Source organism: Hemitrygon akajei, chromosome 5 (assembly GCF_048418815.1).
Source record: "Hemitrygon akajei chromosome 5, sHemAka1.3, whole genome shotgun sequence".
NCBI lineage: Eukaryota > Metazoa > Chordata > Chondrichthyes > Myliobatiformes > Dasyatidae > Hemitrygon > Hemitrygon akajei.
In genome coordinates this window covers 188,131,108-188,145,036 of record NC_133128.1, presented here as the reverse complement: position 1 = coordinate 188,145,036, position 13,929 = coordinate 188,131,108, and positions in this window count along the sequence as shown.

Below are 13,929 nucleotides of genomic sequence, written 5' to 3'. Positions count from 1 at the left end.
AACTCCAAAGCCCCCTAATATCCCCTTCCCATGCACAGACAGCAAAGCATCAACTCTCCCCTACTCCAACCAACTTCTGCAAAAAAGTATCAGCACCCTCCACCCACCAAGCATGCCCCCAATAAAGACCATGATCTGCAGTACAACAAAAACTAATAGTTCAGCCGACAATTTGACATGCCACAGACTCTCGCTGTCTCCCATGGAAAAAAAGAGGTGTTCTCTTTCACAACAAGAGAGGAGACATAACAAAACAACTCGTTGATTTACGGCGTTAAAAGTCTGTCATGCTGCTTTTTTCTCTAAGCTCTGTGACCTGAGAAACGGCAACAATCTCTCTAAGCCCTACTCAGTTGTGATTACTTCAGAAATGGTGATGTAATCCTAGAGGTTCCAACGTCTACAAAGCATTATATTGACACAAGGAAGAACTATTTGAACGTGTTTTACATACTATTTGGGTAGAAATATATATTGCATATGTGGTACTTCCACAAGTCAAAAAGTAGGACCACCAAGCACACCAGTATTACAGTTTGCATTGTTATTAATATTATGAGAATGATTTGTATATTTGGTTGATAAAATCACATGGTTTGACAGAGCAGACTGAGTAGCCCTTGCTTGGTTAAAGTTTACTGAGAAAACTCAGAGGTTCTCAGTTGGTTACAATTCTTAACAAAGTACAGGGGGAAGACCTGAAGAATTATATACAACATTCTGAATCACAAAAATGAGAAGGAACTTCTGCAGATGGTACATTTGGTGTCAAGATGAGAAGTAAGAGCACACCAATGGTTGTTTACTCTCATGGGAAGGATGTAACTGATCTCTGTGTTGTGAAATGTTATTTTTCTTGGAGCTTAGATTTAAAGATATGGACAGAATACCAATAGGAGAACTGTACTCTTCCTTAAATGTTGCATTTTAATGTATGTTATTATACTGAATTGTGAAATCATGCCACTTGTGGATATTATTTTTTAATATAATAAAACGTGAGATTACTAATCCTTAGGTAAAAGAAGACCCCAGTACATGATGTTACTTGCTTACAAGGCTTGTTTTTAGGAAACCTGAGTGAAGCCATAGATCACAGTGAAAGCAGTGTGAACAACACTGTGAAAGAAATGAACTGTTGTCAGCTTCGTGAGAAACATTGCTAGATGACTTGATAAGCTAACAGCCACAGAGACTGTGATTTGAACTTGAATTAAGGAAATGTCATGAACTGTTTGTGAGGAAGATCTTGTGAGATCTTGTGAGGAAGTTAGATATGGCCCTTGTGGCTAAAGGGATCGGGGATATGGAGAGAAAGCAGGTACAGGGTTCTGAGTTGGATGATCAGCCATGATCATACTGAATGGTGGTGCAGGCTCGAAGGGCCGAATGGCCTACTCCTGCACCTATTTTCTATGTTTCTATGTAAAGATGGACTAATAGTGACAACACTCTGGACATTCATACGTCGTTGTCACATGTATATGGGAAGTTATAATGGTGGCATTCCTTTAAGGTTCAGAAACAGAATCAGATTTATTATCATCGGCATGTGTCATGAAATTTGTTAACTTAGCAGCAGCAGTTCAATGCAATACATAATGTAGAATAATAAATAAATAAGTAAATTACAGTATATGTAAATTAAATAGATTAAAAATCATGCAAAAAACAGAAATAATATATATTTTAAAAGTGAGGTAGTATTCAAGTGTTCAATGTCCATTTAGGAATCAGATGGCAGAGAGAAAGAAACTGTTCCTGAATCACTGAGTGTGTTCCTTCAGGCTTCTGTGCCTCCTACCTGATAACAATGAGAAAGGGACATGCCCTGGGTGCTGGAGGTCCTTAACAATGGACACTGCCTCTCTGAGACACCCCTCCTTGAAGATGTCCAGAGTATTTTGTAGGCTAGTACCCAAGGTATTACAACCCTCTGCAGCTTCTTTCCGTCCTGTGCAGTAGCCCCCCCCCCCCCCCCCCATACCAGACAGTGATGCAGCCTGTCAGAATGCTCTCCATGGTACATCTATAGAAGTTTTTGAGTGTATTTGTTGACATACCAAATCTCTTCAAACTCCTAACGAAGTATAGTCGCTGTCTTACTTTGGGAAATGTGTACAATAAATTGAGGAAGTGAATATTCTAGAGAGAAAATCACACAGGAACTGCTGCATTGGGAAGGGCTCAATGAATTCTATAAGCATCAGAGTGAAGAGAGCCTTTTATGCTGACCAGTAACCTACCACAACAAAATGGGGAGCGGTAGTCTGTTACCAAGAGCAATCTTGATCTCAGAGTTGATAATGGTAGGAAGAAGCTGGGTTAAAAATCATCACTTTAGCAAGATGTGATGTGATGGATATTCACTTATAGGACAATAGGACTGTTTGTTAGTTGTTTGCTCATCTCAGCTTTCCAAACACAGCATCTTCCACTTGTAAGATCAAAAACAGATGTAAATAAACCCAACCTATATTAAGTTGTTTAGTTTCTGGTCATAAAATGGGAGTAAATATTCAGTTCTGAAATATAAATGGAAAGCAGTTATCAGTTTGAAGTTCAAACAAAGCATTGTCTATAGAACAGCTTTGCAAACAAGCAGAGGCTGCAGTGCCTATAAAAAGTATTGACCCTTCTTGGAAGTTTTCATGTTTTATTGTTTTACAATATTGAATCAGTGGATTTAGTTTGGCTTTTTTGACACTGATCAACAGAAAAAGATTCTTTCATGTCAAAGTGAAAACAGATCTCTACCAAGTGATCTAAATTAATTACAAATATTAAACACAAAGTAATTGATTGCATAAGTATTCCCCCCCCCCCCCATTTACTATGACACACCAAATCATCACTTACTTTTAGAAGTCACATAATTAATTAAATACAGTTCTATTTTTGGAGACCTATGTGCAGTCACCATTTTTCAATTGACTATAGTAAAAATACACCTGTATCTAGAAGGTCCAACTGCTGGTGAGTCAGTATCCTGGCAAAAAGTATACTATGAAGACAAAAAATTACCCCAAGCTCCATGAAAAGGTTATTAAAAAGCACAAGTTGAGATGAATACAAGAAAATTTCCAAGTCACTGAATAATCTTTGGAGTACAGTTAAGTCAATCATCAAGAAATGGAAAGAATATGGCACGGCTGTCATTTTGCCTAGAGCAGGCCATCCTCAAAAACCGAGTGCCTGTGCAAGAAGGGCACCACTGGGGGAGGCCACCAAGAGACCTATTCTGGAGGGGTTACAAGCTTCAGTGACTGGAATGGGAGAGTCTACGCATACAACAACTGTTGCTCGGGTGCTTCACCAGTCACAGCTTTATGGGAAAGTGGTAAAGAGAAAGCCACTGTTGAAAAAAACTCAAATGAAATCTCGGCTAGAGTTTGCCAGAAGGCATGTAGGAGACTTGGAAGTCAGCTGGAAGATGCAAAATTGAGCTTTTAGGCCATCAGACTAAATACTATGTTTGGCATAAGCCAAACACTGCACAATATCAAAAACACACCATCCCTATTGTGAGCATGGTGGTGGCTACATCATGCTGTGGGGGTGCTTCACTGAAGCAGGCCCTGGAAAGCTTATGAAGGTAGAGGGTAAAGTGAATGCAGCAAAATACAGGGAACTCCTGGAGGAAAACCTGATGCAGTCTGCAAGAGAACTGTGACTTAGGAGAAGATTTGTTTTCCAGAAAGACAATGACCCCAAGCATAAAGCCAAAGATACACAGGAATGGCTTAAAAACAACAAAGTTAATGTCCTGGAGTGGCCAAGTCAGAGTTCAGATCTCAATCCAATTGAGAATTTGTGGCTGGTCTTGAAAAGGGCTGATCAAGACGTACAAAAAAGCTGGATGAACTCAGCAGGTCAGGCAGCATCCGTTGACTGCTTCTTTCAACGGATACTGCCCAACCTGCTGAGTTCATCCAGCTTTTTTGTACGTTTTGATTTGACCACAGCATCTGCAGTACACTTTGTGTTTTCTTGAATAGGGCTCACGATCCCAATACAATCTGACAGAGCTTGAGCAGTTATGTAAAGAAGAATGGGGAATATTACAGTGTCCAGTCGTGCAAAGCACATTGACTCAAGGCTGTAATTGTCGTCAAAGGTGCATCTACTGAAAACTGACTTGAAGGAGGTGAATACTTATGCAATCAATTATTTTGTGTTTTATATCTGTAATTAATTTTGATCACTTTGTAGAGATCTGTTTTCACTTTGACACAGAAGAGTCTTTTTGTGTTGATTAGTGTCAAAAAAGCCAGATGAAATTCATTGTGATTCAATGTTGTAAAACAATAAAAGATGAAAACTTCCAAGGGGGTGTGAATACTTTTATAGGCACTATAGCTCACTATACCTGCAGGGTGGTAAAGCCATTGTATCCCAGTGGCTTGAAGACCTAATGCTATGAATAAGAAAAGGCTATAGAAAAAACATAAGCAATATGTTCCTGTGTAGTTAAATTAATGGACCAGTAGCCAGAGTTCTAAACTGCTAGTTCAGATATATGTATTTGAATTCCAGTACAAATGCCAGGGAATTAAAATTCAACAACAGTGGATTCCAGTTAATTGGGACCACTACATTTTGCTGAATTAAGCGGCTACCCCAATTAGCTGAAGTTTCATGGAAATCATTAAAAATGTATTAAAAAAAAGACAAAGTAACATTTAACTGAGTAACAAGTTATGTACTTAAATGAAATACAGACAAATTAGAACACTAACAATACTGTACTACTACAGTACTATAAAACTGTAGTTCCTAATGGTCATTGATAGAGGAATTCATTTAGTGTACACTGCCATATTCTTTGATTGACTAAATGAATAAAATCAGTGCAAACACTTAGTGCAGAAAATGGATTATCTTCACAAAGTACAATGCTTTCAATGACTGTATCCTCCAAATCTTCATTTTCATTATAACATTTAAGATGATTGTCAGTACCTTCAAATTCTTTGTAGTTTCTAACTTGTTTCATTTTCACTCCTGGTCATTTCTGTCAACTCTAAGCATGAATGTTTGGAACTGCAGTAAGCAAAACAGTTCTGAATTGTCTTACTATTTATTTCTTCCCAACTGTCAGTAACAAAAATCACGGTGTTTTGAATGCAAGCACACACAACTGATGCTATTTAAAAACTGTTTGCTCCAGTACAGTGTAGTGTTTAACAGCCACACAAGTGCATGCAGCGGACACTAGTTAGAAACTGTTTGACAACAATCTCCTGTCCCAATAAATGTGCATAGTTTCCCAGGTAAACAAAGGGTATCCCGGCTATTTTCCTAATTAGTTTTTGTTCTTTAAGAGTTGTCCCAAATAAGTGGCTACTCTGATTAACTGATGGCCCAATTAGTAATGTGACCAATAAACCTCTGGATTGCCATAAAAAAATGTCTAGTTCACTATTGCTCTTCAAGTCCTTCTTAATCTGGTCTGCTCTCCATGTGACTCTAGACACATTATTGTGGTGAACTGTTTACTGCTAGCTGCCATCTCAGGGACAGTTAGAGATAGACAGTAAATGCCAACATTGTTAGCAACAACTACATCCCATAAGTGGATAAATAAAAAATATATGAACAAAAACATTGTTAATGGAAGGTCAAAATGAGCTCCTGGGGAGTGAATGCAATTTGGGAGAATTGTTATGACAATTCATTAATATTTACATCAAAAAATTCTGTAAAATTATCACTTGGATTTGATGAACTGCAAGAATTTATTTAAGGTCAGCTGAAGGGGTAGCCAATAAGGACTGCGGTAAGCGAACAGGAGCTTATATAAAAGTGAGCACTTACAGAAAGAAACCCCAACAATTGCATACTGAGGATGTCTCTTCGACTGGTGATGAAACGTCTGCAGGTGAATTGCCAAGCTTGGCGAACACAGCAACATCAGTTTGTTAACTCTCTGATAGAGGTTAAATGGTACTGTGGTGGAACTGTTGCCTCAAAAACTTAGAAGCCTGGGTTTGATCCTAAACCATGTGATGTCTGTTTGGAGTTGAACATTTTCCCTACGACTGTGTGGGATTTCTGCGGGTGTTCAGATTTCCCACCGTCTCCCCAAGGTATGATAGTTAGTAGGCTAATTGACTGTGGAGTTGTTCTGAGAATCAGCAAAGACTTGATGTATTTAATTTGCCAATTTTAGACGGTGGATGGGTGCTACAATTATAGGAAGAGCTTACTTACTTACTGCCTGTAACGCTGCTGGCATTTAGGGCAGCAATGAAGGTCCTTCATCTCTGTCGATGTTCAGGGCTTCCTTCATCATGTCAGTAGCTTCCTCTTGGTTTTCACTACTGTCAGTCATGCAAGTCCTGAGTGGAGACTCAGGAATACTGTCGCACTCAGATGTAGAAAGACTCTTCATTGCTGTTTCCAGAACAGTTCTGTTTGATCAGTCAAGGTTGTTAGCCCTGATCGTGAAAGGCTGGTGGACCATTCTTCGTCTGGCCTCTACTCTTTGACTTGTTTGGCATGGGTAACTCTACCAAGAGCCAAAGCATAAGGCCCTGACTCTAGCCAGCATACCTTTCTAGGTCATTGAGGCATGCAAGCCTCCGAACCAAAATAAGGTTGTGGTCCTCTTAGAGGTGTGAAGAGTAGGCCTAGTAAAATAGTTATTAAGTTAAATTCGTCAAATTCAAGTGAGGCTCTGCAAAATATTTCAATATTGTGTTTTAGAAATGATATGTCCATTGTCATTACACCTTACCATATGCATTTTAAAGATGGTGGTGGACTTTAGGAGATCTAGGCCTCATATGGAGCCAGTGATCATTAATGGAGAATGTGTGGAGCAGGTTAAGACCTACAAGTATCTGGGAGTACAGTTAGACGAGAAGCTAGACTGGACTGCCAACACAGATGCCTTGTGCAGGAAGGCACAGAGTCGACTGTACTTCCTTAGAAGGTTGGCGTCATTCAATGTCTGTAGTGAGATGCTGAAGATGTTCTATAGGTCAGTTGTGGAGAGCACCCTCTTCTTTGTGGTGGCGTGTTGGGGAGGAAGCATTAAGAAGAGGGACGCCTCACGTCTTAATAAGCTGGTAAGGAAGGCGGGCTCTGTCGTGGGCAAAGTACTGGAGAGTTTAACATCGGTAGCTGAGCGAAGGGCGCTGAGTAGGCTACGGTCAATTATGGAAAACTCTGAACATCCTCTACATAGCACCATCCAGAGACAGAGAAGCAGTTTCAGCGACAGGTTACTAGCGATGCAATGCTCCTCAGACAGGATGAAGAGGTCAATACTCCCCAATGCCATTAGGCTTTACAATTCAACCGCCAGGACTTAAGAACTTTTTAAAAGCTATTATTAATGCTTTTTGAGATAGTGATTTAGATGCATATCATATTTTTTACTGAGTTAAGTATTGTATGTAATTAGTTTTGCTACAACAATTGTATGGGACATTGGAAAAAAGTTGAATTTCCCCATGGGGATGAATAAAGTATCTATCTATCTATCTATCTATCTATGTTGAACACATCTGGACATAGTTATCTAGTTGAAAATTGCCATGCCTTCTCAAAGTTTATTTGAGCAGATTACTTTCATGGAGTGAAAATGAAGTGCAGTTGAAACGGACATGTCAGGGCTACCCAGAATCCACTTCTGGATCGTATGCCTTCTATATACTGTAGCTAACATCTGCCCTATAGGGTGTTGTGAAATCTTCTCTGTTGAAGGCAAGCTTGAGTTTACTCTGTTCCATTTCTGTGATTCCTGATGAAACTATTGAGGTCAATTTGGGATTTGCAGACCTTGCCACAAGTGCAACAGCAAGTGTTTGATAAGATTATGCCTTCTTACCAATATTTTCACTGGGCTTCCTGTTCTCAAAGAAGGGACAGTGAGACTTGATAAAAAGGATAATTTCCATATCTTGAGAGACAGATCTTAGCAGTGACTGGTATTGATGAAGGAATTTACTTGAATCTCCAGCAAAGCCTTTAGCCATGTGAGGAAAAGAATACTTGAAGATTAGGACCTCAGATCCTGTTCTAAAATAGTTAAGCATTGTGGTATCTCTTTTTTTTTTTTGCTCTTGTAGCCATTCTATCACTATAAGACCATAAAATATAGGAGCAGAATTAAACCATTTGGCCCGTTGTATCCGCACCATCATTCCATCATGGCTGATCTATTCTTCTCAGTCCCAGTCTCCTGCCTTCTCCCTGTGTCCGTTCATACCCTGGCCAATCAAGAATCTATCAACCTCTGGTCTAAGACCAGAAGACATGGCCTCAAAATAGAGGGGCGTCCTTTTAGAACAGAGCCTAGGAATTTCTTTAGTCTAAGAGTGATGCATCTGTGGAATTCTTTACCACAAGCAGCTATGAAGGCCAAGTCTTCATGTATACTTAGGGCAGAGGTTAATAGATTTGTGAATAGTCAGGACATGAAGGGATATGGGGAGAAGGAAAGTGATTGGGGCTGAGAGGAAAATTGGATCCGCCATGATGAAATGGCAGAGAAGGAACGATGACCCAAATGGCCTAATTCTGTTCCTATATCTTATGGTCTAAAAATCTGAGTTGTAAAGGAGAGAATGGACAAAGAAATGGCAGGATACAGTCGAAGTCCTTCTGTAGCCTCTTTACTTCCTCAAAACTACCTGCCCCTCCACCTATCTTCAAATCGTCTGCAAACCTTGCAACAAAGCCAGCAATTCCTTCATCCATATCATTGACATTTAACATAAAATGAATCAGTCCCCACACAGACCCCTGTAGAACCGCACTAGCCACCAGCAGCCAGCCAGAAAAGGCTCCCTTTATTCTCACTCTGCCTCCTGCCAATCAGCCACTGCGTTATCCATGCTAGAATCTTTCCTGTAATACCGTGTGCTCGTAGTTTGTTAAGGAGCCTCATGTGTGGCACCTTGTCAAATTCAATGGCCTTCTGAAAATCTAAGTTCACAGCATCAACTGATTCTCCTTTGTCTATCCTGCTTGTTATTTCTTCAAAGAATTCCAACAGACTTGTCAGGCAAGATTTTCCCTTGAGAAATGCTGACTATGCCTCCAAGTACCCTGTGACCTCATCGTTCGTAATCGACCTCAATATCTTCCCAGCCACTGAGGTCAGACTAATTGGCCTTTGGTTTACTTTCTCCGGTCTCTCTCCTTTCTTGGAGTGACATTTACAATTTTCCAGTCTTCCGGAACCATTCCAGAATCTAGTGATCCTTGAAAGATTATTACTAAAGCCTCCATGATCTCTTTATCCACCACTTTCAGAACACTGGGGTGGACACCATCTGGTCCAGGTGACTTATCTACCTTCAGACCTCTCAGTTTTCCAAGAACCCTATCTTTACAAGATGGGTGATCCCAGCCATTATCAATACACTTCAGATATTGTCTGCTTGGTGTCAGTGGTCGCATTACCAGAACTTGTGATATGCACCAGCTGCTCATTCAACCATCCACAACCTGCTCCAATGGCTTCAGCTGACCCTGATTTGGGGGGGGGGGGTGCTAAGCAGATGCTACATTTTGCCCCAGAGTCATCTACAGGCTAGTGGAAGAAAGGAGTGCCTTACACCTCCTTTAGTAGAGACATATCTCCACCCATCACCCAATAGTCAACATTAACTCACAGCTAGCTGATAAGAAAGCCAGTAGGCAGTAAGCATGAAGAACAGAGGAGCAGAATATAGTGCTGTGATATTCAGACATAAGGCTCTGCTATGGAGGATTAATTCCACTGAGTAACACATTCTTCCACCTACTAACTTGCATTAACCCATAACAATTAACGGGGCGTAATGTTCACAAACTGCAGTCTTTATACTCATGTTGGTGGACCAAGTTAGTTATTCCTTCTAGCAAATATTATCTCCCTGGAAGACATTATTAAAAATATCAAATAAAGAGAAAAGTAAGTTTTATCGTATATGTTGGTATTATTGGAACCCAGGGTTCCCAACCATGAACCCCATGAACCCTAACCGTGTTCATGGTTTATGCCATGAACCCCAACCGTTAACCGAAGGTTCCGTGGACCCTAGGGTGGGAACCCCTGTTTGGACCAATGAAGATGAGCTTCATCCCACATAAGTTGTTTTTATTTGTGAGGATGTAAATTTTAAATGTAAAGGAGGAAGGTTGTTAAGGGAATTAGCAGGATTTTGAGCAGTTGGAAATGTCAGCAGAGAAATGGGAGTTTAATCCTGACTAATTATAGAGTCATAGAAAATTTACAACACAGGAACAGGCCCTTCAGCCTATCTAGTCCATTTAAACTGCCCTCTCCCATTGAACTGCATCAGGACCATAGCCCTCCATACCCCTACCATCCATGCATCCTTGTACCTATCCAAACTTCTCTTAAGCATTGAAATCGAAATTATATGCACCACTTGTGCTGGCAGCTCATTTCATACTGTCATAACCCTCTGAGTGAAGTTTTCCCTCATGTTCCCCTCATGTGATGAGTTGAACTTTGAGAGGTCAAATGTAACAGGATAGAATACAATAGATGGCAGGATCGTAAAGAGAATTAATGCAATATGAGTAGGTAAGATAGTATATTATGTATTGCATATTGGTCAGAGAGTTGTGTATAAAAGTGAGGAAGTCAAGTTGCATCTCTAGAAGTTAGGCTGCACTTGTGTGCATTCCTGGTCACCACATTAAAGGAAGAATCTGGAAGCTTTGGAGAAGGTGTAGAAGAGATTTACCAGAATGTTGCCTGGATTAGATATTTGCTCTAAAAAGAGGTTGGATGAATTGGATTGTTTTCTCTAGAGTGCTAGAAACTGAGGGATGACCTGATAGAAGTATTTAGAATTAAGAGAGGTCTAGATAGGGTGGATACGTAGTCTTTCTCCAAGAGTGGAAATGTCAAATACATGAGTGTATAGCCTTGAGGTGAGATGGAGAAATTTAAAGGAGATCGAGTCATAGAGTCAAACTACATCACAGAAACAGGCCTATCTGCCCATCTAGACCTTACCAAAATAATTTTAGCTGCCCAGTCTCATTGACCTGCACGCAGTCTATAGCCCTCCCATCCATGTACCCATCCAAACTTCTCCTAAACATTAAAATCAAAATCACTCCACCACTTGCATTGGCAGTTCATTCCACACTCAAGTCAAGTCAAGTCACTTTTTATTGTCATTTCGACCATAAGTGCTGTTGCAGTACATAGTAACAATGAGATGTTTTTCAGGACCATGGTGTTATATGACACAGTACAAAAACTAGACTGAGCTACGTAAAAAAACAACACAGAAAAAAAAAACTCTCAGCACCATCTGAGTGAAGATGTTTCCCCTCGTGTTCCCTTTAAGCATTTCACCTTTCACCCTTAACCCATACCTCTAGTTGTATTCTCACCCAACCTCAGTGGAAAAAGCCTGTTTGTATTTACCCTATCTATACCCCTCATAATTTTGTATACCACTATCAAATCTCTTCTCAATCGTCTTTATGTCCTAGGGAATTAATTTCTAACATCTAATCTTTACTTATAACTCAGGTCCTCTTATCCAAGCAACATCTTTGTAAATTTTCTCTGTAATCTTTCAATCTTTATTGAAAGATTGACAAGTTCGTGGCCTAAGGTAGAAGGAGTCAATTTTAGAAAACCTAGCACATGTATTTTTCAACATAGTCCCCTCCTACATTTACACACTTAGTCCAGCGGTCGTGGAGCATACAGATCTTGGACCCCCAGAAAGTGTCTACAGCATGGGTGATTGATAAGTTTGTGGCCTAAGGTAGAAGGAGATGAGTTATACAGCTCTCGTTACATGCACATGCAGATCAACTCTTTGAGTGATTATGCAGAAAGTTTGAAGTTAATAACTCATCTTTTTTCTTTAATTGGGTTATTTCAGGTTTCTTGCTTTGTGACTACCTTAAAACAAATCTTAAGGATGTACAATTTGTGTATTCTTTGATAATAAATGTACTTAAATCTACTTGAATCAATACTCCAAATTAGGCCTCACCAATGTCTTATATAACTTCAGCATAACATCCCAACTCTTGTATTCAGTACTTTGATCTATGAAGGCCAATGTGCCAAAAGCTTTCTTTACAACCTTATCTAACTGTGACAGACAGACAGATAGGCAGACATACTTTATTGATTCCGAGGGAAATTGGGTTTTGTTACAGTCGCACCAACCAAGAATAGTGTAGAAATATAGCAATATAAAACCACAAATAATTAAATAATAATAAGTAAATTACGCCAAGTGGAAATTAGTCCAGGACCAGCCTATTGGCTCAGGGTGTCTGACACTCCGAGGGAGGAGTTGTAAAGTTTGATGGCCACAGGCAGGAATGACTTCCTATGACGCTCAGTGTTGCATGTCAGTGGAATGAGTCTCTGGCTGAATGTACTCCTGTGCCTAACCAGTACATTGTGGAGTGGATGGGAGACATTGTCCAAGATGGCATGCAACTTGGACAGCATCCCCTTTTCAGACACCACCGTCAGAGAGTCCAGTTCCACCCCCACAACATCACTGGCCTTACGAATGAGTTTGTTGATTCTGTTGGTGTCTGCTACCCTCAGCCTGCTGCCCCAGCACAGAACAGCAAACATGATAGCACTGGCCACCACAGAGTCGTAGAACATCCTCAGCATCATCTGGCAGATGTTAAAGGACCTCAGTCTCCTCAGGAAATAGAGATGGCTCTGTCCCTTCTTGTAGACAGCCTCAGTGTTCTTTGAGCAGTTCAGTTTATTGTCAATTCGTATCCCCAGGTATTTGTAATCCTCCACCATGTCCACACTGATCCCTTGGATGGAAACAAGGGTCACTGGTGCCTTAGCCCTCCTCAGGTCCACCACCAGCTCCTTAGTCTTTTTCACATTAAGCTGCAGATGATTCTGCTTGCACCATGTGACAAAGTTTCCCACCATAGCCTGTACTCAGCCTCATCTCCCTTGCTGATGCATCCAACTATGGCAAAGTCATCAGAAAACTTCTGAAGATGGCAAGACTCTGTGCAGTAGTTGAAGTCTGAGGTGTAGATGGTGAAGAGAAAGGGAGACAGGACAGTCCCCTGTGGAGCCCCAGTGCTGCTGACCACTCTGTCTGACACACAGTGTTGCAAGCGCACGTACTGTGGTCTGCCAGTCAGGTAATCAATAATCCATGACACCAGGGAAGCATCCACCTGCATCACTGTCAGCTTCTCACCCAGCAGAGCAGGGCGGATGGTGTTGAACGCACTGAAGAAGTCAAAAAACATGACCCTCACAGTGCTCGCCGGCTTGTCCAGGTGGGCGTAGACACAGTTGAGCAGGTAGACGATGGCATCCTCTACTCCTACTCAGGGCTGGTAGGCGAACTGGAGGGGGTCTAAGTGTGGCCTAACCATAGGCCGGAGCTGCTCCAGAACAAGTCTCTCCAGGGTCTTCATGATGTGGGAGGTCAATGCCACCGGTTTGTAGTCATTGGAGCCACTGGGGTGCGGCGTCTTCGGTACAGGGATGAAGCAGGATGTCTTCCACAGCACAGGAACCCTCTGGAGACTCAGGCTCAGGTTGAAGACAGGGTGAAGTACTCCACATAGCTGGGGAGCACAGGCTTTGAGCACCCTGGGGCTAACACCATCCGGGCCTGCAGCCTTGCTTGGGTGGATACGTTTCAGCTGTCTTCTCACCTGTTCAGCTGTGAAGCCCACCGTGGTGGTTTCAGGTGGGGGAGGGGTGTAATCATGAGAGCAGGGTGGGGGGCTGTGAGGAGGGGTAGGAGGGGAGAGTGGAGTATGTGTTGGTTGGGGGCTGACAACAGATGAATCATATGGGGGATGGGCAAGGGCCACAGTGTCAAATCTGTTGAAGAACATGTTAAGTTCGTTGGCCCTGTCCACACTGCCTTCAGCTCCTCTGTTGCTAGTTTGCCGGAACCCAGTGATGGTCCTCATCCCACT